The sequence below is a fragment of the Schistocerca cancellata genome, chromosome 1, assembly GCF_023864275.1.
Source record: "Schistocerca cancellata isolate TAMUIC-IGC-003103 chromosome 1, iqSchCanc2.1, whole genome shotgun sequence".
Lineage (NCBI taxonomy): Eukaryota > Metazoa > Arthropoda > Insecta > Orthoptera > Acrididae > Schistocerca > Schistocerca cancellata.
In genome coordinates this window covers 845,205,768-845,224,441 of record NC_064626.1, presented here as the reverse complement: position 1 = coordinate 845,224,441, position 18,674 = coordinate 845,205,768, and positions in this window count along the sequence as shown.

The window sequence follows — 18,674 nt, the reverse complement described above, 5'->3', positions numbered from 1 at the left end:
AGACACCTTATCGTTCGCCGCCACAACTCGCACGGGTCGCCCGCTTTCGGTACGGGCGAGCCCTCATTTTGCGTCAGAGATACGCTGACTGCTGCTACGATTAGCGCTGGGTCGTTTTCCCGTGATGCTGCTCTACTCTCTTCCCCGATGTTTCTTTTCTTATAGCCCTGCTTTTCGGCTCGCTTGACGTCGTCATTATAACTCCACATCTTCTAAAAATTACGATGCAGTTACAAATACCGGTTTACTTTTGCATCATAGTAACTTCAACTTTAGTAGTCGTTTCTTAGTTCAAACTGAGGCAACGGCCTCACTAGTATTTGAACGTTAATCGTTGTATGCAGCATAACAAAGAAAACATCTTGCACTGTTCACGATTTACTAAAACATACCCACACATACATACACAGAGGAAGGGAGAGAGAATGGGCTGGAGGTAAAGGGAAGAGTGTAGGTCGTGGGTATTGTCAACCTGTGGATGCATTTTTTTTTCTCTCTCCATAGTCGTGTTTATATGTAAATGTATATGTATGTGTGTGTGTGTGTGAGAGAGAGAGAGAGAAAGAGAGAGAGAGAGAGAGAGAGAGAGAGAGAGAGAGAAGCTACATTGAGGCAGAGGGCAAAGAGAAAAAGTGTGCTTGTGTGTGTGTGCGTGTGCATGTGTGTGGGGGGAGGGAGGGGTGGTGACTGAGTGTAAATTAGAAAAGATGTATTAAACGTTTAGCAGCGATATGAGTGAAATGGGGGAGGGGAGGAAGGCGAGAATGTGGTTAGAGATTATAGGGAAAGCAGCTCGCTGGAGATGGTAGTGGTGGACTGGAACTGAGTGAGGCGTTAATTTATGTCTGCATGTGACTGATCAACTTTGCTGCACAGGAAGTCATTTATATATCTAATCCCGTACAGGTTTTTGGCGCTATTTTGTTAAACAAAACTGCTCAAGAAACGGCTGAATGTCAGTACGCAAATAGACAAAAAAATACATTGAAAACATAACAGTTGAGTCAGGCAGCATTCTCATACAGGAAAGTAAAAACGAAACAAGTAACGTAAACATTGGTCTAACAAGAGAGCAATGACAACAACAACAAACACAGACGAAAAAAGCTCCTAGAATCATAAAAAGTATGTAGACTTTTTCCGCTCCGTTTAACATCCAAAGCGAATTTCTTAAAAATGTGTAGTACATATTAAACCACTTATATTTTTTTATGATTAGAAGATACGACAGTCCCTGACATGTGTATAAGTTTTAAATTTCTCGTATTATTTTAAAAATATTTTTATTCGCTTAAGAAATTTTTTTAATTTTTTAAAAGTTTTATGGGTTTAATTATTTGCGTTCTAGCAGCTAGTTTATTTTAAGCATCATTTTCCCGTGACATCACAGAGAACGTAAGTAGATGCTGAGTAGCGTGTTATCCTCGCTACGTTTTCTCCCCTCCCCTCCTCTCTCCTCTTCACCCTCTCCTCTTCCCTCCCACATTCCCCTCCCCTCTTTTCCCTCCCCTCTCCCCCCACCCGACTCCCCTCATTTTCCTCTACCCTCCCACCCCATCGCATGTCTCTATATAAAAGCGCTGGGCGATATTCTAATTTCAGTCTTTTTATCAGTTGTTGATATGATATAGATTCATTGCAACATGTAAAATGACTTACGATGTTTAAAGTGCCTAACTATATTTGTTTATAGCATATTTGTATGAAGCTTTTTGATGCAGTAAGCATATCTGCAGATGGCAAGTACCTTCAGAAATCGATGACGTGAATATTATTATTATGTAAGCGATCGTGACGTAACAAATTATTATCATACAAACATTTACAGAGGTTGCACAATTTTCTACAGACAATACGTCAGTCTTTAATCCCACCTATTAAAATTTTCTCCCCTTCCATCCTCAAAAGGAAGAAAAAACGTCGTATGCTTCTGAGGGAGTTGTTAATGGTTTAATTTACCTTTGCAGTCCCTACGGGAAATGTCATTAGAAACCATCTGAGCAATGGTATTGTTTCTTTCAAGCCAATAATCTTACACTGTTTCAACCTTGACCATCTCTAAGAAAAAAAAAAAAAAAAAACTAGGTGCTGATTTATCACTTTCAAAGCTGATTATCAGTTCTCATTTGGAAATACGTTCTATTTACACGCATTTTTTATTTCAGAGATGACGGCAGCTACTACCACTTCACGCCGACTACGTCCTGCTTTCATTGTAATAGAAAAATGAAATAGTTCTTACTCATCAGTGATGGCTGCACTACATGTTACGTTTCGAATATGAGTTCTAAATATTCTCTATGAGTGATAGGAACCAGAGAAAAATTGTGTTTCACGTGTAGTGTTCATGTTGCCATGTGAAACGACAGAATCATATTGGTTATTTTTCTTAAGGAATAACTAATGTTTCTGACAGATACGCTATACTTCCCTCTACGTGATTATACATTCTTGTGAAAGTAAAGTATCTCTTACCGTTATTGTACCTTACAATAATTGTGATTTGTGGCGCATATGAAATAAAAGATGCAAGGTGTTTAAGGTAAGGACAAGGTGCTGAAGATAACATTGTAATTTATCAAAGAGCAACAATAACCCAAAGAAAATACCATGAAATTTTCATAGGCCTGCCTAGATTATTTTAACACAATAGATATAAGACAATGATTCATACTTATCTATCTTATTCTGATTCGCTCTCCATTTGATGCTGCACCTTGATGTAAGTGTAAGCTGTTTTATCCCAATAAAATAAGTCTTCAGTTTCATTGAATTAGTCTGAGTGTACTGAGTCGTTCCCTTTTGTAAATCGTTGTTATTTTTGTGGACAGTAGTAGCCCTCGTAATTGTACTAACTGATGCTTGAGTGGAAGTGTGGACGATCGGTTGGCTTTCTTGACCGATCCCAATTTCAGTATCTGCAAACAAAAACCTGCTTGACAGATTAGTAATACACAAAGCCCGATATTTTATAAAGGAGATAAATGCAAAATATATTTACGTATTTCAAGACGGTCTTGGTACAACCACACAGAGCCGATGCTCTTTCAGTAGCTTTGGTTTGAATCTAATTCAAAGAAATAGCAGAGGCTAATTCACATAAAATTTAAATAATTATAATTCACTTCATAAAAGGAAACGTTATTTTAATGGTAGTGAGTTATTTCGCTTCCATTATCCAGCAAGGCAAAGATAATGCGGCATAACACTATAAGTTATTTTTCCAAGTTGGGGACTATAACTTTTCCTCCCGTAGTATTACCAAAGGCATTTCTAAACATTTATGCATTTCATTTAAGTAGACTACGTAGGAGCAAGTTATAATTTTCATATACCCACATCACAAAATGTTTAGCATCACCCCAGTTCCCAGAACTCCTGAAGACAGACGTTGACTGTGGATATTGTATCACAGACACAGTCCCTTTGACTGTTCAGAGATGTCACTAAACCCGCCCAAAGATGTAAACAACCATGCAGGAGCAGTGCCTATTAGACGGCGGGGGTCCGACAGCCGATCAATTCCAGTCATGTCCACTCATGTCACCCAAGCGCTACAACTGCAGTGGATGACCGCTACCTAGTATTATGGCTCGGAGGATCCTGACAACAACGCCACCATGTTGAATAACGCTTTTCGTGCAGCCACAGGACGTCGTGTTTCGACTCAAACTGTGCGCAATAGTCTGCATGATACGGAACTTCATTCCCGATGTCCATGGCGAGGTCCATCTTTGCAACCGCGACACCATTCAGCGCGGTACAAATGGGCCAAACAACATGCCGAATGGACGGCTCAGGATTGGCATCACGTTCTCCTTACCGATGAGTGTCGTATATGCCTTCAACCCGGTCAGGCTGAACGCCTTCGACACACTGTCCAGCGATTGCAGCAAGGAGGAGGTTCCCTGCTGTTTTGGAGTGGCATTATGTGGAGCGACTTACGCCACTGGTGGTCATGGTAGGCGCCGTAACGGCTGTACGATACGTGAATGCCATCCTCCGACCGATAGTGCAACCATATCGACAGCATATTGGCGAGGCATGGACGACAATTTGCGCCCCCATCGTGCACATCTTGTGAATGATTTCCTTCAGGATAACGACATCGATCAAGTAGAGTGTCCAGCAATTTGTCCAGACATGAACCCTGTCGAAAATGCCTAGGATAGAGTGAAAAGGGCTGTTTATGGACGACGTGACCCACCAACCACTCTGAGGAAAATGCGCCGAATCGCAGTTGGGGAGTGGGACAATATGGACCAACAGTTCCTTGATGAGCTTGTGGATAGTATGCCACGACGACCACAAGCATGAATTAATGCAAAAGGATATGCTACTGGGTATTAGAGGTACCAGTGTGTACAGCAATCTGGACCACCACCTCTAAAGGTCTCACTGTATGGTGGTACTACATGCAATGTGTGGTTTTCATGAGCAGTAAAAAGGGCGGAAAAGATGTTTATGTTGATCTCTATTCCAATTGTCTGTACAGGTTCCGGAACTGTCGGAACCGAGGTGATGCAGAACTTTTCTTGATATGTGTATGTTCGAATATGTAGCTAGTAACTCCATCCCTATATGCCACTGTAAAATTGGAGCCAGTTAGAAGAAAGATCTTCTTTTCGTTCTTTCAGCACTGAATACCGATATCTCTCTTTAGTGCACTACAACCTATACTTTATTTTCCGATAGTAATGCGCATTTCTATTTGTAAAGTTACCGCTGTACTGTAAGCGTGCTGTTTCTAAACTTCTCCAGATGCTCCATACTTAATTTCAATCGAACAGTCAATATTCACTGCCCGTTCGGCGTTTCGGCACCTATGTCATTCAGATTTATAAATGCCAAGTCGATAACCTGAATACCGTGGCTAACTCTGTTTTTCGCGCAAGAAACGGCAGTCCACAGACCAACGACGAGGTGCCAGTTCTTCCGCCCTCGTTGTGCGCTCCTTAGAAAGTACTCAGCCTCCAGACGCCTTTCTCCTTCTTTTGTGTGCTTCACAAACATAAAAAAGTTCTCTTATAAGTTTCCTATTCTCGCCTAGTTGGCTATATGGGCCAAACGAAACACTGACATTTCTCAAAATTTTGCTGGCCCAACTTCTTTTGTAACTGCAGTGTCAAACATGAATTTGTATCAGACAACGTATGAAATATGTCGAGATTGAAGAATAACTGGTTGGAATGTGGTCTCACTCACATCTGGGGGAGGGGACAGTGGGTGCAGGGTTGGGTAGCGTGGCCATACATTGGTCGCATTGCCCAACATACTGTTCTGTTACTGCTAACAATAAATAAAATTACAGGCAGGATACGAGTGACGGAATTAACCATCTTTCACACAGTGTAGCTAGTAAAATGTAAAGCTATCATAAAGCGGACAGCTGGGTTGCCACGGTTCTGCTGGGAGTGTGTGCGAATGCCTTCCTCCGATTATGCAGCCTATTACAGGGAAGCCTACAGTTTAAAGAGGACTCCACATCAGGGTGCAGCTGGTGTTTTTCCTCATTAACTAATATTGTCAGAGGAGAAAGAAGTAAAAACTGACAATTAAAATTTTCAACTAACCTATGATCGAACGCAAGTACTTTGGATTCGTAATCTGCATCTTACCATTTCCATTACTAAAGGAAATTGTCTCTTCCACATACTTGTATGAGCCGACGACTCGTTAGTAGACATAAAGTCCAGACAATTTGTTGAGATTGTGTGATCTTTCTGTCTATTAACGAGTCGTCGTTGAAGTTGCGTTACTTTGTAAAACAAACCAAAGTTACGACCACTTGTGGTGCAGTGCGAAATGATTCAGTAGTTCTAATTCAAAGCCCAATAAGCCCACTATGTAAAAGAAATTCTGAATTCGTAGACACACTCGAAAACTTTAAAGTCCTGATAGGAAAATTTCCGAAATCTCGAACAACACGAAGCAGTTACGAATTTGAGCCGACGTAAGGGAAGCTGGGTACAAGGGGTCGTCATAAGGTTTTAACTATGATCTTCGAACAAATCAAATGCTACCATGAAATCTGGTGATTGGCCTTCTCTTCATATTCTGCTCTGAATGCGAAACATTTAACCCAACGGTAGAGGACGTGGCAGAGACTTTGCAGAAGCCTGTATTTCGGCTGTCAACAAACGCTTCATATCTAAACTCACCTAGTAATCATTCTGGAAATACCTGCCTCACAGTTTTATCTTCCTTCGAAGAAATAGGAATAAGTAACCAAGTGCCATGTCAGGAGAATATGGGGGATTGGCAAAATTCGATATCCCAAAATTGTGACTGTGTCGTGGGTAGAATGGACTGGGGCCGGTCGGCGGAACGAAGACTCCCTTGGACAACTTCCCGCTACGCTTTTGAGGCCACCGATAATTCGTTAGAAGATTTCGATGTTACGTCCCTGTAACGGTTCTTAGCAGTATAATGTGTTAGCACCACGCGATGGAAATCCTAAATGAAACACTCAGCATCACCTTGCCCAATGACAGTTGAATCTTCGTCTTTTTCGGCGGTGGTGAACCCACAGCTCTTCATTGCTTGATTTGCTCCTTTGTCTGGAGGTCATAGAGATACACCCAACATTCGGCCAAAGTGATTAGCTAGCTGAATGTCATCTGGACTGGCTGAGGACGGCAGTAACATTTTCGCTGCTGAGTGTCGTGGAACCCAATGGGCGGTGAACTTTTTCAACTTCAAAATATCATGTTAATGTTGAAAACTGATCCAAGACCAATTTTTACCTTTTTTCCACTAACACCTCGATAAAGATAGGCTGTTCTTCCAGCACTCCCATGTCTCTTACGATTCCTGATTCTTCTCAGTGTGATGGTCTACCATTTCGTTCTTCGTTTTTCAGACTTGTCTCATCACACTAGTAGCTTACGTCCGCGCTGCATCCTCGCTGCTGGCACCTCGCAACTCGCTGCGGTCACATCGCACGTCACTCCTAGCCCGGAGCGTTGTTGCATTTACGCTGCAGCCTCACTACTCGCTGTCCGCCAGAGAGCTACAACCCTACAGCTGTTCACAAATCGAGCAGAGTTCTAGCAGAGTCAAATGCGGCGCTGCTGGGGTGACCTTGAAGCAGTCCATCACGGCTCAAGTCTCAGGACATGCGGCGATGGTTGCAGCGCGGGACAGAAACCAGCTTGATATCATCGGCTGGTGAGGATCGTTGCGAGATGTGGGGAAAACAGCGATGATGCAGATTAAATGGGCCTGTAAGATTCAATAGGTTTGTTTCATCATCGCCATCCTATGCCGGCGAGCTATGGGCAGAGAGAGCGACGTGGCACCACAAACCCACCCAGCATTGTGAAATTCATGGCGGAGGATGCGTACCATTGTACGTCTTATTAGGGTTTCTTCACGTTAGATCTTTGGTTGCTGGAAGTTTGGATGTAGGAAGCACAATTGAGATTTGCCTGTAGCCTAGCAACTTTGGCTGAATAGAAAGAAAATATGAGGAACATATATGCGTTCAGTAAAATATCCACCAAGCACTTGCTTTACTAAATTTCCACGAATTACTTAGGGAAAACTCCGCCCTCAGGGTTCACAATGTTAACGGACGCTCTCTTTCATCGTCTGGCGATGCTTTGTGGGAGTTTTTGCTGGTGAACAAATGAGAAGTACATGTAAATCGAAATAAAGAAATAACTACTGCACTTTCAAACATATTTAGTATTTTAAGAGCACTTGTTCCAATGTTTTTCATAATGTATTTCCTCTATGTGATTCTTGAGTTTCTCCCGGCGTATTTGATAATCAAAATATCCACGGGTATGCTGCCGGTCTATAGTGTCCAACGGGCACAATATTTCGGCGATCAAACATGTCGCCATCATCAGGTGAACTGACGGACTGAGCTCCTGTGAACGTACCGGCACGGAGATCCGTACGCTATGGCTGCTCAGAGGGAACTGGGTTCGGTCGCGGCGGCGGCCGATTTAAATACCCTCCGCCCGCGGCGCGCTCCCTCCGCCGTCCGCGCCCAGCGCCACGGTCGCGCGGTGGAACAGATTGCGACGGCGTCTGAGATGACGTCGGTGTGATGGCTCTGTCCGCCGTGGTCGTCACAACTATACGTCTGCTCGATTTACTCTTGATTAACCCGATCGCTGGTTCCCAAGCCTTGCTAAGATTATAGCCACAGTCCCGGTTTATGAGGTCGTCATTGGTGCGAATTTCGATGGCCTCTCTAACAACGCTGTCCCAGTATCTCGACGTCTGTACCAGAATCCTCGTGCGGTCATACTCCATGGCGTGATTTTCCGACAAACAATGTTCAGCGACCGCCGACTTGCTCGGATACATCAGTCGAGTGTGCCTCTGGTGTTCACGGCATCGATCCTCGACGGTACGCATCGTCTGACCAATATACGACTTGCCACATTGACACGGAATCTGGTACACGCCGGCCTTCCTCAAACCGAGGTCATCTTTGGCGCTCCCCACCAGTGCACGAGTTTTATTTGGAGGACAAAACACAGTTCCGACCCGGTGTTTCTTCAGAATGCGGGCGATTTTCCCCGTGAGTGCGCCTGTGTATGGAATAAATGCAGTGCCTACCTCCTTCCGCCTGAATCAGCCGAGGAAATACGTCGTGAAACTTGTCGTGCGTTGACGAAATCCAAGCCGATGAAGTCAAATATCAGCAGTAAAGAGAGGGCGGCCATTCGTGATCTGAGGGAGCGCTCTGAAATTGTTGTCTTACCAGCTGACAAAGGCAATGCTACAGTTGTTGTCTCCCATAAGGACTACACTGATAAGATGCAGAGCCTGCTAAATGACGATTCCTACCGGAAGATTAGCGTTGACCCTACAAAGAAGGTGGAGAACAAGACGAGGGCGCTTCTCAAAGACGCAGATTTACCGGAGGGTGACGCTAAGAAATTGTTACCCCAAGGTCCGGTACCGCCTAGACTATATGGACTCCCGAAGGTTCACAAAGAGGGGGTACCATTACGCCCCATTGTCAGCAACATCAGGGCACCTACATATTTGTTGGCCAAATACCTGACGGGAATATTAAGTCCTTATGTGGGTAAATGCCCTCATCACATCCGTAATTCCGTGGATTTTGTTAAACGCCTTGATAGCTTCAGGTTGGATGAGTCAGATATCATGGTGAGTTTTGATGTCGTTTCCTTGTTTACGTGGGTACCCCTGCGAGAGTCACTAGAATTGATTAGTCAGAAGTTTGATGAGAAGACCACTGAACTTTTTAGGCATGTCTTGACTTCCACGTATTTTCTTTTTAATGGAGAATACTACGAACAAACGGAGGGAGTCGCCATGGGTAGCCCACTCTCACCGGTGGTAGCGAATTTGTACATGGAGAACTTCGAGGAGGAAGCCCTGTCGTCATCCGTATGGAAACCTACTTGCTTTTTCCGTTACGTGGACGACACGTTCGTCATCTGGCCACATGGTATGGATAAACTCCTTGACTTCCTTACACATCTAAACTCCATACACCCCAACATCAAATTCACTATGGAGACTGAAACGGAGGGTAAATTACCTTTCCTTGACGTCTTGGTCAAGAGAAGGGCTGACGGCACCCTTGGTCATGGGGTGTATCGGAAGGCTACGCACACTGATCTGTATTTGCATGCAGACAGCTGCCACCACCCTTCACAGAGGAATGGGGTACTTAAAACTCTAGTACATAGGGCGCGCACTATCTCTGACGCAGAGAGTCTACCCCAGGAATTGGAACATCTGAGAACTGTATTTCGAAAAAATGGGTACTCAGAGTGGCAGATTCAACGTGCTCTCCGCCCTACCACTGCAGCACAACCTGTTGAGATGGATGAAGTCACGAGGGAGGAGGTAGGCACTGCATTTATTCCATACACAGGCGCACTCACGGGGAAAATCGCCCGCATTCTGAAGAAACACCGGGTCGGAACTGTGTTTTGTCCTCCAAATAAAACTCGTGCACTGGTGGGGAGCGCCAAAGATGACCTCGGTTTGAGGAAGGCCGGCGTGTACCAGATTCCGTGTCAATGTGGCAAGTCGTATATTGGTCAGACGATGCGTACCGTCGAGGATCGATGCCGTGAACACCAGAGGCACACTCGACTGATGTATCCGAGCAAGTCGGCGGTCGCTGAACATTGTTTGTCGGAAAATCACGCCATGGAGTATGACCGCACGAGGATTCTGGTACAGACGTCGAGATACTGGGACAGCGTTGTTAGAGAGGCCATCGAAATTCGCACCAATGACGACCTCATAAACCGGGACTGTGGCTATAATCTTAGCAAGGCTTGGGAACCAGCGATCGGGTTAATCAAGAGTAAATCGAGCAGACGTATAGTTGTGACGACCACGGCGGACAGAGCCATCACACCGACGTCATCTCAGACGCCGTCGCAATCTGTTCCACCGCGCGACCGTGGCGCTGGGCGCGGACGGCGGAGGGAGCGCGCCGCGGGCGGAGGGTATTTAAATCGGCCGCCGCCGCGACCGAACCCAGTTCCCTCTGAGCAGCCATAGCGTACGGATCTCCGTGCCGGTACGTTCACAGGAGCTCAGTCCGTCAGTTCACCTGATGATGGCGACATGTTTGATCGCCGAAATATTGTGCCCGTTGGACACTATAGACCGGCAGCATACCCGTGGATATTTTTATTTCCTCTATATCGATTTCTCTTTGTATCACACACTACACCGGGAGAAACAAAACTGGTGTTCAACGAATCAGAGCGTGGAATGTTAGTTAGCCGGCCGGAGTGGCCGTGCGGTTCTAGGCGCTACAGTCTGGAACCGCGAGACTTCTACGGTCGCAGGTTCGAATCCTGCCTCGGGCATGGATGTGTCTGATGTCCTTAGGTTAGTTAGGTTTAAGTAGTTCTAAGTTCTAGCGGACTGATGACCTCAGCAGTTGAGTCCCATAGTGCTCAGAGCCGTGAAATGTTAGATCTCTCCTTTGGACAGGTAGGTTAGTACACTGAAAAAGAGAAATGAATAGGTTAAAGTTAGATATAATGGAAATTAGTGAAGTTCGGCGGTACGAGAAGTAGGACTCATGGTCAGGTGAATAGGGTTATAAAGAAGTATATAGGAGTAAGACAGGAACAAGAATTATAGTGAATAAGAAAAGAGAGCGTAGGTAAGCTAGTATGAGCAGCATAGTCAACACATTATCGTAGATGACATAGGCACGAAGACCACACGCACCTCAGTAGTACAAGTGTATATGCCACCCTGATCTGCAGATGATGAGGGGATTGAAGGAATGTATGTTCCAATAAAAGAAATTATTCAGACATTTAAGGAGACGAAAATATAATTGCGATGGCGACTGGAATTCGATAATAAGAAAAGGAAGAGAATCAAAAATAGTAGATGAATATGGACTGCGGAAAAGGAATGAAAGAGGAAGCCGCCTGGTAGAATTTTGCACAGAACATTATTTAGTCATCCCTAAGACTCGCATCAAAGAAGGTCGTATAAGTGGGAAGACACCTGAAGATACCAGAGAGTTTCAGAGTGATTATCAAATGATAACACAGAAATTTAGTAACCAGGTTTCAAATTGTAAGACATTTCCAGGAGAAGACATAGCCTCCAACGACAATTTATTTATTACCAGCTAAAGAAATTGCGAGATTGTGGGGAATTACGGAAATGGCACCTGCGTCAGTTGAAAGAACCAGTGGTTGTTGGGACTTATAGAGGGAGCGTTAGGCAACAGTTGACTAGAACAGGGGAAATGAATATCGTAGAAGACGAAAAGGTAGCTTTGAGAGATGAAATATTGAAGGTAGCACATGATCAAATAGGTAAAAAAGACGTGGCCTTGTAGAAAACATTGGATGAAACAGGAGATATTGCATTTAACTGATGAATGGAGGAACTATAAAAATGCAGAAATCAAGTAGGTGAAAGGAAAAAAATCTAAAAAATTAGATTGATAGGAAGTGCAAAATGGCTGACAGGAATGGCTAGACGACTAATGCAAAGGTGTAGAAACATATTTCACTCGGGGAAAGATAAATACCTCCTACAGGAGAACTGATAAGGTCTTTAGAGAAAGGAGAAGCAGCTGTATGAATATCAAATACTCATAAGGAAAACCAGTCTTACACAAAGAAGGGAAAACTGGGAGGCGAAAGGAGTATATAGTATGCCTATACAAGGGAGTAAAACTTGAGGGTAATATTATGAAAATAGAAGAGGATGTAGATGAAGATCACAAGGTGGATATGATACTGCGTGAATAATTTGACAGAGCCCTGAAAGACCTAAGTCGAAACAAGGTCCCAGGAGTAGACGACATCCCGTCAGAACTACTGACAGCCTTTGGAGGGCAAGTCATGACAAAACGCTTCCATTTCGTGGGCAAGATGTCAGGCGAAACCCCTCAGATTTCAAGAAAAACAATTACGACTACAAAGAAGGCACGTACTGACAGGTGTGAATATCGCCGAAGCATAAATGTAATAAGCTATGGCTGCAAGACATTAACACGAATTCTTTGCAGAAAAATGGAATAACTGATAGAAGCCAACAACGACGAAGATTAGTTTGGATTCCCTAGGAATGTAGCAACACACGAGGCAATACTGACCTTAGATTTATCTCAGGAGATAGGTTAAGAAAAGGCAAACCTACGTTTATAGCATTCGTAAACTTAGAGAAAGCATTTGACAATGTTGATTGGAATACTTCTAACAGTTGAGGGCTTGAAAGGGAAGCATTGGTTGAGAAGGGAGTGAGACAGGGTTGTAGCATATCCTCGAGGTTATTCAACGCGTCATTGAGGAAGAATTAAAGATCAGGAATTAAATTTCGGGAAGAAGAAACAAAAACTTGGAGGCTTGCCGATGACATTGTAATTCTGTCAGAGACAGCAAAGGATTTACAAGAGCAGTTTGAAAAGTCCCCTTAGAACAATTATACACGACTGTGCTTAAACTGACACACAATATTTTTAGCGCAACGCAATCTGACTTTCAAAAATCCCTACAAAAGAATGGCCCTGACTAACATTAACCTATACCTTTCACAAATCACTTACCTCACAAAATCTTCGTTACTCGAACTACTGCAATGCAGCGAGCGCCACTACTGCCAGCTAAATTAAAGATTCGAACTACGGAAGGCACTAACTACTGATAGGCATAGTTAGCAAATGAGAGATTTTTGTAGAGAACAAACAATGTATTTACCTTAATAGTCATAATATATATAGCAGTTGATGACATCCAGTCTAACAAATTTCAAAACTCCGCCATCTCTCTCCCCACATCCACCACTGCTGGCGGCTCACCTCCAACTGCGCAAAGCCACGCGCTTTTAACAGCCAACTGCCCAATACTACAATGGCAGACAACAATGCAAACTAGCCACAGACTGCACACAGCACAGACAGTGATTTTCATACAGAGCGCTACGTGGCGTTACCAATAAGATAACCTAAACAGCCTACTTACAAGTTGAACAGAATGGAGAAAAGAAAAACAAAGATAATGGAGTGTAGTCGAATTATATCAGGTGATGCTGAGGGAATTAGATTAGGTGACGAGGCACTTAAGGTATTAGATGAGTTTTGTTATTTGGGCAGCAAAATAGCCGATCATGGCTGAAGTAGAGAGGATATGAAATGTAGAAAAACTTTACTGATGAATATACATCTGTTAACATCGAATATAGAATGAATTGTGAGGAAGCCTTTTTTGAAAGGAATAGTATGGAGTGTACCATGTATGGAAGTGAAACCTGAAAAATAAATAGTTTAGACAAGAAGAGAATAGAATCTTTTGAAATGTCGTGCTACAGAAGATTAGTTGGGTAGATCTCATAACTAATAAGGAGAGACTGAATAGAATTGCACGTACAGTTTGTGCCACAAACTAACCCGAAGAAGTGATCGGTTGACAGGACACATTCTGAGACATCAAGGTATCATCAGTTCATTATTGGAGGAAAGTATGGGGTGTAAAAATCGTAGAGGGAGACCAAGGGATGCATACACTAATCACATTCAGAAGGATACAAATCGCAGTTGTTATTCGGAAATGAAGATGCTTGCATAGGATGCAGCATGGAGAACTGCACCAAACCAGTCTTCGGACTCAAGACCACAACAACAACATCAGCAAGTTGCAATTAATAACATAACTATGTTTTTTGTTACAAAGAGAAAAGTTTATGAGTGGTTTTACATAAATAGTGAAAAGACAGTTTTTGAAGAAACAGAAGACTTAGAGATCTAGAAGACTTTGCAAGTCGTAAGCTGTGTGACGAGGTATTCATCTGCTTGTGTAAAAGGACAGAAGAATTGCTGTGCAGTGGAAATAATGGGAAAAAATATAGCTAAATTTTGTGGCGCAAAGGAGAAAAAAGTGATTGATGAGGCAAACCATAGCTAATTTGTGGTAAGAAGTAACTGAAAACGGCATCATACTCGTCAAGTAAACAATGTTTCAACTGGTAACAGTCATTCGTGGGACGCAGGGCAACCATCACTTAGCTCCTACAGAGTCATTTGTGATAACGCAAACTATTGGTAACGGCATTTTCGTGGCACGTTGATTGAAATACTAAGTTTTTATATCCGCGCGAGCTATTGTTATTGCCCACATAGCGATTTGATCGTGTTAAAGGATATTTGTTGTTGTCTTCAGATAGTGCCAGTAGGAAATACGGCTCCATCCGGAAACAGGTCGTCCGTGAATGCCCATCATTAGCAATAGATATGAAACTGGAGCGAGTCATTATCGAAGCGCCTCCGTTATTACGGTTACAGCACATCGGTGTTTGTCACTTTCTACGCATCGTTCTTCCGGATCTGCTTTCATGTAGAACCGAATGCTGAGAAGGCACAATCATTGAGAAATGTAGGAGACTTTAGGGAACAACCAGGTTCCTTTAGGTCAGTAACGTTTCTATTAATCGATGCTGTAAATCGTTATTCAAACGAACAATCTGTATAATTTAAATGAGACGCATACGGCATAAGGCTGCAGATCCGGTGGAAGGGCGATATCATAATCATTCTTGTTTCAAATGTCTCACTTTTCACATTGTCAATGTATTGCTGTAAGTAAGTTTTATCCTATTTTTATTTTTATTTGTTAATTCTGTCAACTTAAGGCTTTTTATTTCTCGATTTATTTTGGAATTAAACTCTTTTTTTCGTTTAATTTTTCATTTAAGTGCTTCAAGAGATTTTCGTGGTATTCGCCAGTTATTTTTCTGTCATTTAGAAGGTAATCAATTGCAAACTCCATTTTTCATTCCAGAAAACGTTGGCGACAGCCTTTCTGGCAGATGAAGTATTTTTTGTGGAACACTTTCACCGCTTTCCACAGATTATTTTGATTGTTGTTCAGTTATTGACGTGAAGTGGGATTTACAAACAAAAACAAATGTACGCACACAGTTAACTGAACTCTGTTTAAACTTCACGACATATGCTGAGTAATTCGCGATCAGTGTGTATCAAAAGCGGCAGCGGTCTTGTTGAAAAATTTTTAGTAGTTAATTTTTCGAACAAAAAATATCACAATCTAACTTTCGAAATTCCTATTGTGTGAATTACACCACGACCCTTTAAACGCCGATTGTTCAGTGTTATAGCTTATTACACACTTTTCGTTTTTATTTACAGTGGCAGTTTCGGGATGTTCTTCATGCGGATGATCCTCAAGGGGAATATTACTACATTTAAATTCAGTCACGTATTTCTTGATTGTTGAAAATGAAGGAGCAGACGCTTATAAATATTCAACAACGTGACGAGAATTTACGTTAGTAATAAGCAATCCACAACAAATGTTTTTATAATGACATGGAATTCACGTGTATCTATTTGAACATAACTAAAACCATTCAATCTGACACTTATTCACCTTAAAAAAATGTACCAGTATAGCAAAATCTTAACTTCGTTCACTGTAGCTCCATGACTGTATCAGCCCGTGAAGTTCCCCTCATCTTTCAAGCTGTTGTGAAGTACTGGGTCCGATATTACCTACTTAAACGACGTTTGCATCTCTATAGTAGTTTATGATTCCACAGGAAAAACGTTTGTCGATATGATGTTGGAAACTTTTGATGTATTTGTCTCGTCTGTACATTGTACATAAGAATATAGTAGTGGCTAGTACACAAAATAACCATTTCAAAACAAAAACTTTGTCAAGAAAAGCACGTCCATTGTGAAAAAAAATGCGATGCATCGTCAAGGAAAACTGCAGATATTAAGAATACAGTACGCACCACAAGGCAGGCATTTTAACTCCCAACTCAACTGAAAAGCACCAAAAGCCATACATGCATTTCTGCAATGGTTCAAGAAAAGATCTTTTTAAGTAAAGTAGTCTTACACATTCCGGTCAAAAAGAGGGAACAGGCACTTGGTAACAGGTGAGCAACCGTCAACCGAAGGAACACTTATATGTGTTGCAAATTCGTAGTTCAGTACACGACAAAGGAAGTAGCTTCATGCTGAATACATCACACAGATTTTTCATCTTTCATTCACAGATGTTTGAGAAGTTTCAGTGTCACCACTGACGTTGATAAAACTTAACCGAACAGGTATGGGTGAAAAAGAAGAAAACTGTGTTTAGTCAAGGCTGAATCCTTTTCCGAAACATATTTATTTGAAATCAGACATGGATAAGAAGCGAGCTTTATCCTCAGTTTTTCTTATAACTTGTTTATTATGCCTGCAGACAGCTACATTCCTGAGTATTTGGCAACCATCCACTCTTATTATTTTCTTTTATCATAAACCAGTCACGGGTCCAAATGTTTATCAATCAGGTTATTAATCTTGGTCAACGATGACCAACTTCAGACATAAAAATTGGCGTAGAGAGATAGCTTGACGTAGAAATATTTACAAACAAAAAAGAAATACGTTTTTATGATGTTCATTTGAAGTTACGAATTTTGAGTTCGTTAAAGTTAGATTTATTGCAGTTTTGTTTATGCAGTGTGTCGAAAAATCCTACTTCGTATTTTTCCTATGATTAACAATTTGTATCATCTAGATGTTTATAGCCTTTTGTGTGACACCATCAGCTACTTGACGCTCTTCAGAACGCTCCTGTTATTTCTGATTAACTATTATGTTTTGCGTGCCTTATTCAAACAGTTTATTTTTGATATTATTACTAAGAGTACTGTAGTAATTAGTTTTAACACAATCTGAGTCTTTTGTGAGGTATAAACTGCATGAAATATATATATATATATATATATATATATATATATATATATATATATATGTGTGTGTGTGTGTGTGTGTGTGTGTGTGTGTGTTTGTGTGTGTGTGTGTGTGTGTGTGTGTGTGTGTGTGTGTGTGTGTGTGTTTACTTCCGTCTCTAGCCTAGTGTAAGTCGTCAGTGCGCGTGCAGCTCGCCTGTAAGTAAGTTCAAATGTGTGTGAATTGCTATGGGACCAAACTGCTGAGGTCATCGGTCCCTGTGGTCCCTATAGGTAAGCACTGTTTGAATTGTTTAGTAGTTTCTTTCAGAACTGTTCAATTGCAGAAGGTGTTTTCTTTGAATTTTGCTAATTTCTAGACTAACATTAAGAAATATGTTCCTCTACTGCATAAATATGCAAGAGGCATGTCCAGAAAGTAAGTATATTGTATTCTTATATTTTTCAGAAAAAGAGAATTTGAAAAACCTTACAGAATATTTTTGATATATTTGTTGACCATTTTTTTCCATAATCGCCATTCCGTTCAGTGCATGTGGTGATCCGTGGCACAAGCTTCTCTATGCCCTCCTCGGAGAACTCTCCCACCAGCTGCTACCCCCACTTCGGAACCTCTTTCTGCACCTGCTCGCCGGTTGAAAATACCGCTCACGTTTGCCTTCAGGGAGGTGAAAAGATGGTAATCTGAGGGCGCCAACTCAGGGTAATGTGGGAATGGGTTCAAGACATCGTAAGCACGTGAGCCGGAGAGCGCCTTGGTGCTAAGCTGTGCAACAAGCACACCCCTCTCCACAGAATTCTCATACTTTTGTTTTGGACGCTCCTTTTGAGTTTATTTGGTGCATTATCCTTGTGCATTATCGTATCTCACTGAGGCAGAAATTCCACCAAAATTATCTCAAAACTTTGAGGCCATGAATTTGATTCTTTTTCTTTTTTTTTACCCGAAATTGTGGTTTTGGATTTTTTGGCATATGGAGATTGGTATGACGGCACTTCGGCGACTGTCTTTCTTTTTCAGGTTTGTAATGGGTCACCCACGTTTCATCTCCATTCTCAAAAGAGCTCAGTAAATCCTCACCTTCCAGTTCAGGTCACTCAAGAAACTCCCGAGCGCTACTGATACGGGATAACTGCCGGATGTCTGTAACTTGCTGGTACGATATTTCGGCGCAGAGTCTTCTGGCCATCTTCAGGTGAATACTGACGGACAATAGATTGAGCTCACGTATTTAAGACCGCGGCGGCACATGCGCACGATTCGCATGTGTTGCTTGACCGCATGCGCTTCTGTTGTAAGCCTGTGCGCTTCTCTGCTCGCCCTCCGAGGTGAGAGCTCGTCTCTTCGATATCAAAACGAGTGTCTTGGCACTGTAAGACCGCAGGACGACGCCGACTGCGCAGAGCACTAAGTTTTCCTATAGTCGAGTACAATGCAGAATTTAAATGGAAACCACCGTCTCGATTCAAAAGGG